Source organism: Helianthus annuus, chromosome 5 (genome assembly GCF_002127325.2).
Source record: "Helianthus annuus cultivar XRQ/B chromosome 5, HanXRQr2.0-SUNRISE, whole genome shotgun sequence".
In the NCBI taxonomy this organism is placed as follows: Eukaryota; Viridiplantae; Streptophyta; class Magnoliopsida; order Asterales; family Asteraceae; genus Helianthus; species Helianthus annuus.
The window spans coordinates 124,227,476-124,238,992 of record NC_035437.2 but is presented as its reverse complement, the minus strand read 5'-3'; the positions used below and the strand labels follow the sequence as shown (position 1 = coordinate 124,238,992).

The 11,517-nt window shown below is 36.5% G+C and overlaps 1 long non-coding RNA gene across 1 annotated transcript; it reads left to right on the top strand.

Moving 5' to 3' along the window:
* The first annotated feature begins 741 nt into the window (after nt 1-741).
* LOC110939106 lies at nt 742-3,125 on the top strand. Its single transcript, XR_002591974.2, has 3 exons — nt 742-831; nt 1,492-1,580; nt 3,006-3,125. It is a non-coding gene; the product is annotated as an uncharacterized LOC110939106 (long non-coding RNA).
* The last annotated feature ends 8,392 nt before the right edge of the window (nt 3,126-11,517 follow it).

The window sequence follows — 11,517 nt, the reverse complement described above, 5'->3', positions numbered from 1 at the left end:
TCTTTGACTATAGATAGTCTATTTATGCTTTATGTTAGTTGTATTATGTGGAGTAATCAGTTAAAATCGCTGTAATCGAAGTATATTTATTGCTACAAATCGCTTATCGGCCGTGAATAATAGAAATTAACAATGCAATAAAGTCAATTAAACGCTAATCAATCTAATCTAATCAACATCGCGCTCGCAAAACTCGAATTACGCATTTTGTTGATTAATATACGTGTGTGTGTGCCTTATGTGTAACACCCCGAAAACGGGTTTGGTAATCAAACCCGTTTAGTACTAAAAGACGGGTAAAGTACCATTAGTAGTAAAATTTACCCGGTGAATATTAGGAATTTTAAGTAAGTAAACCTTATATTTAATAAAAAGATAAACAAAGGTCCATGGATAAATAGAGTTTACAAAAGGTCTGAGCTAACGGGACCTAAAATAAACTTAGTCGTAAATATCCCCGAAACCCGCTAAGTTAACTAGAAATTTTTACTTTAATTAATAAGAGGGAATGTGTATTTTCGGGGAAATCGATAACCCAGTTAGTTAAAAATCTTGAGGTGATATATAATAAGGTTAAAACACCTAAACTAAAAGTTAAATAGAGTAAAGGGACTAAATTAGCAAAAACTTGAAACATGGAAGTTTTATTAGTAAATAAAACACCAAACACACACATGAGTGTGTGTTTGGGTCGTACAGAAGAAAGGGGCGACCAGGGAGTGTCCTCCGAACCGTAGATTTCACGTAAAACTCACAAATCGAAGCCCTTAATCTGCTCTAAATCGACTTTCAAACACGGATTAGTGATCACCTTGTTGCGGGGATCAAAAGGTATGTAAAATTTTGGCATTTTGATTCATGTTCAGTTTTAGGTTAATTGAGAAAATCAAAAATTGAGCATGCATGATTGTTGTATTGATGAAATTTGAAGCAAAGTGATGTCTAGAGACAAACCCTAGATGCAAACTTTTAGAATTGTGCCACAAACTAGTGGTTAGCCAATTACCCAAGTATGAGCCAAGTGGGTTTTGTATATTATGATGAACACTTGAATTAGAGTGTTAAATTGATGAATAATTGATGTTATGGTACTAGTACTAGGTGTAATTCACGAACACTAGACATGAAGGGTTGATTTGATGTAAATCTTGGTGAAAATAACTAGTTATGAACTAGTTAGTAAATATGTAAAACTATGCACTTTAGGTGTTTGATAAAATGCCAAGGAGAAAGCCAAATGTTGAAATTTAGAACGAAACGCTTATTTGAATAGTATGGCTAGTTAAATGAAATACGAAACAAGAAGAGTTCTAGTCATCATGTTGATTTAGACTTAATATTGTAAACCATGTGATTGAAAGTAGTTAACCTTGATAAACTAAGTTAACTAATCATGAAGTCGAATAATAGCTTCGACATAGAAAATAAGTGAGGGGGAATAGTCGTGATTGTTAATGACTAACTTAACCGCCTTGTAAATGATGACAATAGTTTGACGCTTGACAAGCTAGGTGGGAGCTTGTGGATGAAGCGGGTCAAACGAATCAAGAACGGAAGGAAAAGCATGGCATGGATGCGAGGTAAGTATAGCTTACACTAGTCTTAAATTGTGGAATATTTTCTCATCATATAAAAATTTCGAATGGGATATCTAAACAATTGGAATATGATGTTCCGTCGTGTAGTCGAACGGAACAAGATAATCAAAGATGAAAGAAACCGTAATAATGGTTAAAAAGAAGTAAATCGATAAATGGTCAATTCGGCCAAACGGGTCAAAGGATGTAGACAACACCTTTTGACTATATAGACTGATGATTCTTTTGTCGAGTTATATGCTTACAGGAATAGATATCAAATGGATATTCGCATCGTTCTTAATTAGCGAATATAAAGCAAGGTATTAAAACTGGGTTAATAAGTTGATCTGAGCCAGGTATGTAAAATTGATCAACTCATCATTTAGAACTTGAAGTTCTATGGGAGTTAGGCAAAGTAAAAAGGGACATTCGGTTATCTTAAAAGGTAAACCGAAGGATTTAGATTATAGACAGAGTGTTTTGAAAACTAGATTTGGTAGCCCTTCATTGTAAAAGAAGGGTTAAAAACGACCAAAACGCCCTCGTAAGCGAAATTAAGCAAACAACCCTTAGAAGTCGCTTGAAAACGAGTTTTATAATCAAGTTAATACTTAGAACAAGTATAAAAGTGAAAGATGTAAATTCTTGGCCAAAAGACTCTATATGAGTCTTTATCGTAAAATAATAATCCGAGGGGTAAAACTCGGATTATATAGATCGCCACATTTAATCCATCACAATTATAGTTGTGATGGAAGATCATTGATAAATAATATGGAAATAAGATACTAGGAATAATCGAGTGTGAATTATGCGTAAAAGTGTTTAAAATGCCCTTAACGGGTCAATTAAACATCTAAGTAAAAACGGGTTTAAGAATGTATATAAACCCGTGATTTGAATCTAATATGATAACAACATGGAAATGATGAGAATTTAGAATCAATCAACATGTTTGTTTGATAAAATCACGAACGGGTCAAAGTTTGGTAAAAAGGGTATTAAGCCGAAAACTTAAAAGACTTAGATTTTGTTAATCCGGATGTTGGATTTTAACCCCATATGATGGAGAATCAAATTACAAACACGTAGGAAGAAACGGTAGGCCAAACGGAAAAGCGGATTAAAAGTTATGAAGGTTTCCGTTTTAGAAAACGGCAAACTTGGAAAATCCTGCAGAGGCCACCGTAAGTTACGGTGGCTACCGTAACTTACGGTAGCCTATATATCTTTACGCCATGAACCCCCTGTTTTACGGTGGAAGAATCAACATTCAGGGGCTACCGTAAATTACGGTAGCCACCGTAATTTACGGTGGACCCTGAACAAAAATATATTTTTAATTAGTTTCGCTTCGTGGACTCGTTTAGACATGTTTTTTTTAAACCCCGAATGATTAAAGCATTTCATGTTTATGAAATGTAGGTACTTTTGGACGCCGGAAGACGATCAAGCTCAACGAGGAACCGAACACGATAAAGATACACGCTTCCGCACTTTGCGCCGTCATTAATTTTAAACGACGAATCTGATCACGTTATGTCATATGACTTTTAATTTGTAAAAGTTTTCTTTAATCCCGTATTTCCAATGTATGTAATCATTAATTACATGAATGTTTTCGCAAAATATACATTAAACCTTGATTTATAAGAACTGGTGTTACAAGTTGGTAATCAGAGCTCAAGGTTAAAAGAATAAAGTGTTCGGTTCGAGGCTTGATCGCAAATCCGGTAAGTACAGGTATGTTAATAGCTTAGCATGCTAAAGTGTTGTAAACAACACATAGGGCTATCGTGTGATACACGTTACCCCAATTAAAATGATTAATATGGTTGACGAAAATACGCGCGTTGACGCGTATAGTAGAAAAAGCCTTGTATTATAATACGGGCGATTATTGAAGTTGAAATTACTAACTCTTGTGAATGTTTTAATTGAAGGAGACTCGCGTCTGAAGATGACGAGAGTTGAACAAATTGTGGGTATGATGAGAGAAATGGTCTGAAGTATGACAAGAGGAGCATGCTCACCAAGGACTAAATCACGTAATGACCGCGAACAAAGTTAATGGCAAGGAACGCCCGTCGGGGCAAGCATTACCAGGTGCACATTTAAAATTTAATTGCACAAATAGTAGTATGCAACAAATACGTAGAGATAGAAAGTTGCATATGTAGACTAAAAACTTGGAAAAACCCGGATTGAAAATCTATCCAGGATATTGTTTCCAAGAGAAATAAATAGAAGTGTTACTTACATGGGGTGTAATGTGAAAGTTATAAAAGGGTCATGTATGTCATGTGTTGAACGCCTACTCTGGCCAAGTAGGTAGTGAACACATGATACCATGAACTTTTTATAATGGACATGCTTACACCCGATGTAGTAAGAACGGGGTGAATGGGACAAATCAAAAAGGACCCAAATGAATCAGATAAGCAAAATATTGTAAAATGATGTAGACACGTATTGGGAGGGGGTGTACTTACACTCGAACCCGAAGAATATAAACATGTAGACATGGAAACATGTAAAATGATGTAGACACGTATTGGGAGGGGGTGTACTTACACTCGAACCCGAAGAATATAAACATATAGACATGGAAACATGTAAAATGATGTAGACACGTATTGGGAGGGGGTGTACTTACACTCGAACCCGAAGAATATAAACATGTAGACATGGAAACATGTAAAATGATGTAGACACGTATTGGGAGGGGGTGTACTTACACTCGAACCCGAAGAATATAAACATGTAGACATGGAAACATGTAAAATGATGTAGACACGTATTGGGAGCGGGTGTACTTACACTCGAACCCGAAGAATATAAACATATAGACATGGAAACATGTAAAATGATGTAGACATGTATTGGGAAGGGGTGTACCTACACTAGAACTCGAAGAATATAAACATGTAGAATGATCAAGATATGCACTGGGAGGGGGTGTACTTACACTCGAACCCGGAAAATGCGAATATGTCTCTAAATGGGTCGTTTTTGTAAAACGCCAAACTCAAGGACAAAGTCGGAATATAAAGATGAAACGAGATTTTAATGCATACCGGGAGGGTTGTAAAAAAAAATAACGACTCCGGTAAAACACCCGGTTGATGGGTAAGAATTAAACACATGCGTAGACCGGGAAACGGGAACTCGGATGGAAAATTAAAAGACTTGGGTTTTGGGTCATAAATAAAAGATGACAAGATAATGTAAATAGAGTTGTGAATAAATTTCATTCAACTAATTTAAAGTTGAACGGGTCGAATATAATATCATGTCGGACGGCATGAGTAAACACAAGCGTGACAATAGTAACATTAAAAGCAAAAGAATAATGAGCCCGACGATGGGACATAATCAAATACGAATGTATGTAAACTGGATAACGGTGAGTATAAGATAAACCGACGCATAAATGACGTGAGAAGTCATAAAGTCGGAAAATGTGTCCGAAAAGAAACGAATGTAGCCTTGGACTACGGTCAAGGTCAAAGATAATGTCAAGATGAAAATAAATGATGTTAAACAAAAGCATGGTGCCTTGACACCAAACATGAAATTTTAAGAATGTCATGAACAAGGAATGATCTACGGGATCAATATAACCTTTGGGGTTATAAACAATGGAAAGAACTATGAGGATAAAACGACCCACGGGTCATGATAAAAAAAAAAGAGATGAAAGTCTAATCAAAATAGCCCATAAGGCTAAGTAATAAAACCTACGGGTTAATTAGACAAAGCGAAAGGATCAGTTGAAAATCCTCGCATAGAATAAAAACAGTAAAATAATAAGTATTGGACTGTCAATATCCTGGAATGGATAATTGACAAAGGATAAAGAGAAGACGCTAAACTAATACTTTGGTTTTGGTAAGAAATAACATTTTTACAAATATGAATTCTGATAAACGTATAAATAGTAAACATGAAAGGTATAAGTCTTGATACTCATAGGTGCAAGACGATATATTCGAAAAGTGATATTTTCGAAAATAAAAAGTTGATATAAATTAAACAAGATGTGACACGATCACAGTCAAGAAATGCAATGTGAAGTAGAATCACATTATAACCAAGCGAGTGGTAAAAAGTAACTGGACTAATAAGTCTAGTTAGTGAGACCGGTTAAGGTCATTTAAATAAAATTTGGTCGCTTGTAAGCGATGGATTCAGTATAACTGAATCGAATAAATGAAATTAAAAACAAAAGGAATGGTTGCTAAAAGTGAAAGAATTCACTAAAAGACCTTTAAACGGGTCAAAGTAACGGATTCACAGAGGGTTCGATAATATGGATATCGCTAAGTTAATTGAACTAGTAGAAATAACGAAATCACGTTATTTCAAGTTGCTTTATGTCGAATGAGGCATGTAGATGTTTTGTAACAAAAAAAGGGGGTATTACCATAATTTTTCTGGTAATATTAATAATCGATTAAAATATGAGCAATGCTCAATTGATTATCGAGAGCATATGCATGGAGTTTAACTCGATAAATTACGAAAGAAAAGGTTTCGAGGACGAAACCTCTTTAAGGGGGGTAGACTTGTAACACCCCGAAAACGGGTTTGGTAATCAAATCCCGTTAGTACTAAAAGACGGGTAAAGTACCATTAGTAGTAAAATTTACCCGGTGAATATTAGGAATTTTAAGTAAGTAAACCTAATATTTAATAAAAAGATAAACAAAGGTCCATGGATAAATAGAGTTTACAAAAGGTCTGAGCTAACGGGACCTAAAATAAACTTAGTCGTAAATATCCCCGAAACCCGCTAAGTTAACTAGAAATTTTTAGTTTAGTTAATAAGAGGGAATGTGTATTTTCGGGGAAATCGATAACCCAGTTAGTTAAAAATCTTGAGGTGATATATAATAAGGTTAAAACATCGAAACTAAAAGTTAAATATAGTAAAGGGACTAAATTAGCAAAAACTTGAAACATGGAAGTTTTATTAGTAAATAAAACACCAAACACACACATGAGTGTGTGTTTGGGTCGTACAGAAGAAAGGGGCGACCAGGGAGTGTCCTCCGAACCCTAGATTTCACGTAAAACTCACAAATCGAAGCCCGTAATCTGCTCTAAATCGAGTTTCAAACACGGATTAGTGATCACCTTGTTGCGGGGATCAAAAGGTATGTAAAATTTTGGCATTTTGATTCATGTTCAGTTTTAGGTTAATTGAGAAAATCAAAAATTGAGCATGCATGATTGTTGTATTGATGAAATTTGAAGCAAAGTGATGTCTAGAGACAAACCCTAGACGCAAACTTTTAGAATTGTGCCAAAACTAGTGGTTAGCCAATTACCCAAGTATGAGCCAAGTGGGTTTTGTATATTATGATGAACACTTGAATTAGAGTGTTAAATTGATGAATAATTGATGTTATGGTACTAGTACTAGGTGTAATTCACGAACACTAGACATGAAGGGTTGATTTGATGTAAATCTTGGTGAAAATAACTAGTTATGAACTAGTTAGTAAATATGTAAAACTATGCACTTTAGGTGTTTGATAAAATGCCAAGGAGAAAGCCAAATGTTGAAATTTAGAACGAAACGCTTATTTGAATAGTATGGCTAGTTAAATGAAATACGAAACAAGAAGAGTTCTAGTCATCATGTTGATTTAGACTTAATATTGTAAACCATGTGATTGAAAGTAGTTAACCTTGATAAACTAAGTTAACTAATCATGAAGTCGAATAATAGCTTCGACATAGAAAATAAGTGAGGGGGAATAGTCGTGATTGTTAATGACTAACTTAACTGCCTTGTAAATGATGACAATAGTTTGACGCTTGACAAGCTAGGTGGGAGCTTGTGGATGAAGCAGGTCAAACGAATCAAGAACGGAAGGAAAAGCATGGCATGGATGCGAGGTAAGTATAGCTTACACTAGTCTTAAATTGTGGAATATTTTCTCATCATATAAAAATTTCGAATGAGATATCTAAACAATTGGAATATGATGTTCCGTCGTGTAGTCGAACGTAACAAGATAATCAAAGATGAAAGAAACCGTAATAATGGTTAAAAAGAAGTAAATCGATAAATGGTCAATTCGGCCAAACGGGTCAAAGGATGTAGACAACACCTTTTGACTATATAGACTGATGATTCTTTTGTCGAGTTATATGCTTACAGGAATAGATATCAAATGGATATTCACATCGTTCTTAATTAGCGAATATAAAGCAAGATATTAAAACCGGGTTAATAAGTTGATCTGAGCCAGGTATGTAAAATTGATCAACTCATCATTTAGAACTTGAAGTTCTATGGGAGTTAGGCAAAGTAAAAAGGGACATTCGGTTATCTTAAAAGGTAAACCGAAGGATTTAGATTATAGACAGAGTGTTTTGAAAACTAGATTTGGTAGCCCTTCGTTGTAAAAGAAGGGTTAAAAACGACCAAAACGCCCTCGTAAGCGAAATTAAGCAAACAACCCTTAGAAGTCGCTTGAAAACGAGTTTTATAATCAAGTTAATACTTAGAACAAGTATAAAAGTGAAAGATGTAAATTCTTGGCCAAAAGACTCTATATGAGTCTTTGTCGTAAAATAATAATAACCCGAGGGGTAAAACTCGGATTATATAGATCGCCACATTTAATCCATCACAATTATCGTTGTGATGGAAGATCATTGATAAATAATATGGAAATAAGATGCTAGGAATAATCGAGTGTGAATTATGCGTAAAAGTGTTTAGAATGCCCTTAACGGGTCAATTAAACATCTAAGTAGAAACGGGTTTAAGAATGTATATAAACCCGTGATTTGAATCTAATATGATAACAACATGGAAATGATGAGAATTTAGAATCAATCAACATGTTTGTTTGATAAAATCACGAACGGGTCAAAGTTTGGTAAAAAGAGTATTAAGCCGAAAACTTAAAAGACTTAGATTTTGTTAATCCGGATGTTGGATTTTAACCCCATATGATGGAGAATCAAATTACAAACACGTAGGAAGAAACGGTAGGCCAAACGAAAAAGCGGATTAAAAGTTATGAAGGTTTCCGTTTTAGAAAACGGCAAACTTGGAAAATCCTGCAGAGGCCACCGTAAGTTACGGTGGCTACCGTAACTTACGGTAGCCTATATATCTTTACGCCATGAACTCCCTGTTTTACGGTGGAAGAATCAACATTCAGGGGCTACCGTAAATTACGGTAGCCACCGTAATTTACGGTGGACCCTGAACAAAAATATATTTTTAATTAGTTTCGCTTCGTGGACTCGTTTAGACATGTTTTTTTTAAACCCGAATGATTAAAGCATTTCATGTTTATGAAATGTAGGTACTTTTGGACGCCGGAAGACGATCAAGCTCAACGAGGAACCGAACACGATAAAGATACACGCTTCCACACTTTGCGCCGTCATTAATTTTAAACGACGAATCTGATCACGTTATGTCAAATGACTTTTAATTTGTAAAAGTTTTCTTTAATCCCGTATTTCCAATGTATGTAATCATTAATTACATGAATGTTTTCGCAAAATATACGTTAAACCTTGATTTATAAGAACTGGTGTTACATTATGTGCTACTTGTGCATGTTTAATTATGTTATGTGTGGTAATCAATCGAATCGCAATCGAACTCAATCACAATCGAATCGCACACGCAAACCAAATACGAAATAAGGATGATTGTATGTAGATATAGTATGATAATTTGTGGAGAAGAGATAGCACGAGATATGAGTAGTTGAGATTAAAAGTAATTTGACTAGGAAACTCTATCGCATCGCAACGCTCGCAAATCGAAATCGAAACAGCAAAACTCGTCTCACCGAACACTCGAAACAGGCGACCGATCGATCAGGCTGCCAGCCGATCGATCAGGCTGCCATCCGATCGACCGGCCGTCCGTTCGGACTACCGTCCGATCGGACAGGCTGTCGGATCGAGCTGACTGTCCGATCGGCCAGCCCTTTCCTCTTTTGGAACTCTATAAATACCCCCGTCATTGTCATCATTTCCACTTTTGGAAACCCTCTGACCGACCAGCTCGTGCACTTCACATTTTCTCAGATTTCTCTCGATTCAGGTAAGATCTCGCTCTAAATCTTGTACTTTCTTGATCTACACGCACTCCTACACCTTTCTATCTTTTAGATTTTAACTTTTAACCGTGAAATCACCAAGATTCGAGTATTCTATGATGACATCATCATGGTGTTCTTCAAGAACTTCATGTTTTGGCCTCAATCCCTCAAGAACAACTTGAATCTAACCGATTTCCACAGAAATAAACAAAGATCAATCATAGATCTAAACATATTCATGGTGAAAAGGATGGAAAGATGGTTTCTAACTTTCTTTCAATTCTTCTACACTCAATGCACTAAAAAACCGATAGAATCGGAACTGATGCTGACTTACTACCCGATCTGTGGTTACGTTAGCTCAAGATCCGATCCTACCCACGAGGTTCATCGGTTTCGGGTTAAACAAGAACTCTGTCTCGAACAGTTCACTAATCGGGTTTGGGTGATTCCTGTCCGATCAGGAGAACCAAGTATTGACAAGTTTCCGATTGTTTGACTCGTTATCAAAAAGCCTCGATAAAATGACAAACCAATAAAAAACAACCAAGTGTAAGACGAACAGGACGACCAGGACGGGGTGCCATCCGATCAGACTGTTGTCCGAACAGACAGCCACCCGAACGGTCGGGCAACCGATCGGCTTGCACTATGGGTCCCACATCTTATCACTTTTTCTAATCTTTGAAGTTTGAGTATTGAACGAACTGTTGTTCGATCGGACTACCATCCGATCGAATTACTCTTCGGATCATGAGATACTTGGGCTTTAACACTTAATCGATTTTTCAACATGTTCAATGCACTAGGAATATCACCCGATCGAACTGCTGTCCGATCGAGTGACATTCTGCTGTGAACTTATTCTCACTAAGGTGCCCAGCCGATCAGATTGACGGCCGATCGAACGACCATCTGATCGACCGACCTGAAAGGTAAAGGTACTTCAAATGTTTTCAAATGCTACAACGAAAACTTCAAAAGTCAAACCATCATACACAAACACATCCTTCCCATAGGAAGAAACAATCCACTCGAACAGTCAGCCGATCAGACTACCGTCCGACCGGACAACTGTCAGAACGGATGGTCACTCACCCGACCAGCCGTCCGACCCACCAACACTTATCCTCGTTTTGTACGTCACTTATCGTTACTATATCGAACTATTCAGGCTAACCTTACTCTCAAGCGCTCCCTTCAATCCATCCAACCGCTGTGAGTATACTCGATCCCTTTTTGCTTCAAGCACTTTTGGGTGTTACATACGTTACTTATACGAAATCACATCGAACACACTACGCAATATTTTAAACGTTAACCGTTATCGCATGTATTACGTGACTTAATGAATGCTTGTTTGTTATGTTTACACATGGAATACTATCTACCTGCCTTAACGACGATAGTACTATAGTTTGGAGTCAGGACCTGCTCATGTGGGGGTTGTTTAGGACAATTACTTGCATGGATTACAGTGGTGATCATGTATTGCGGACTGCCTTGGGCAGTCAACCCGGAGTCATTGGTATCGATAGATCCGTGTCGATAATTAACATGCTTCGTTTTCCTCTGTGTATGTGCTGGTTATGCGTAAACTATTTCGAACTCTATATGCTATTATTAAACTTGTATGCTCGCCTTTACACTATGTGTATTGACTTTTATTTTAACGTATGTGACAGGTAATTAGGATGCTTATCTACTAGGAAAGCGTGGCTAGAATAAGCTTCTAGAGCCCAACAAATAGTTGTCTGTAGATCTGAAAACAGGAGTCTCTAGAAGCAGATAAACAATTGGGCAATTTTGTAAAATCTGAGTTGTCGGAATAGAACTATTTACCTAGATTT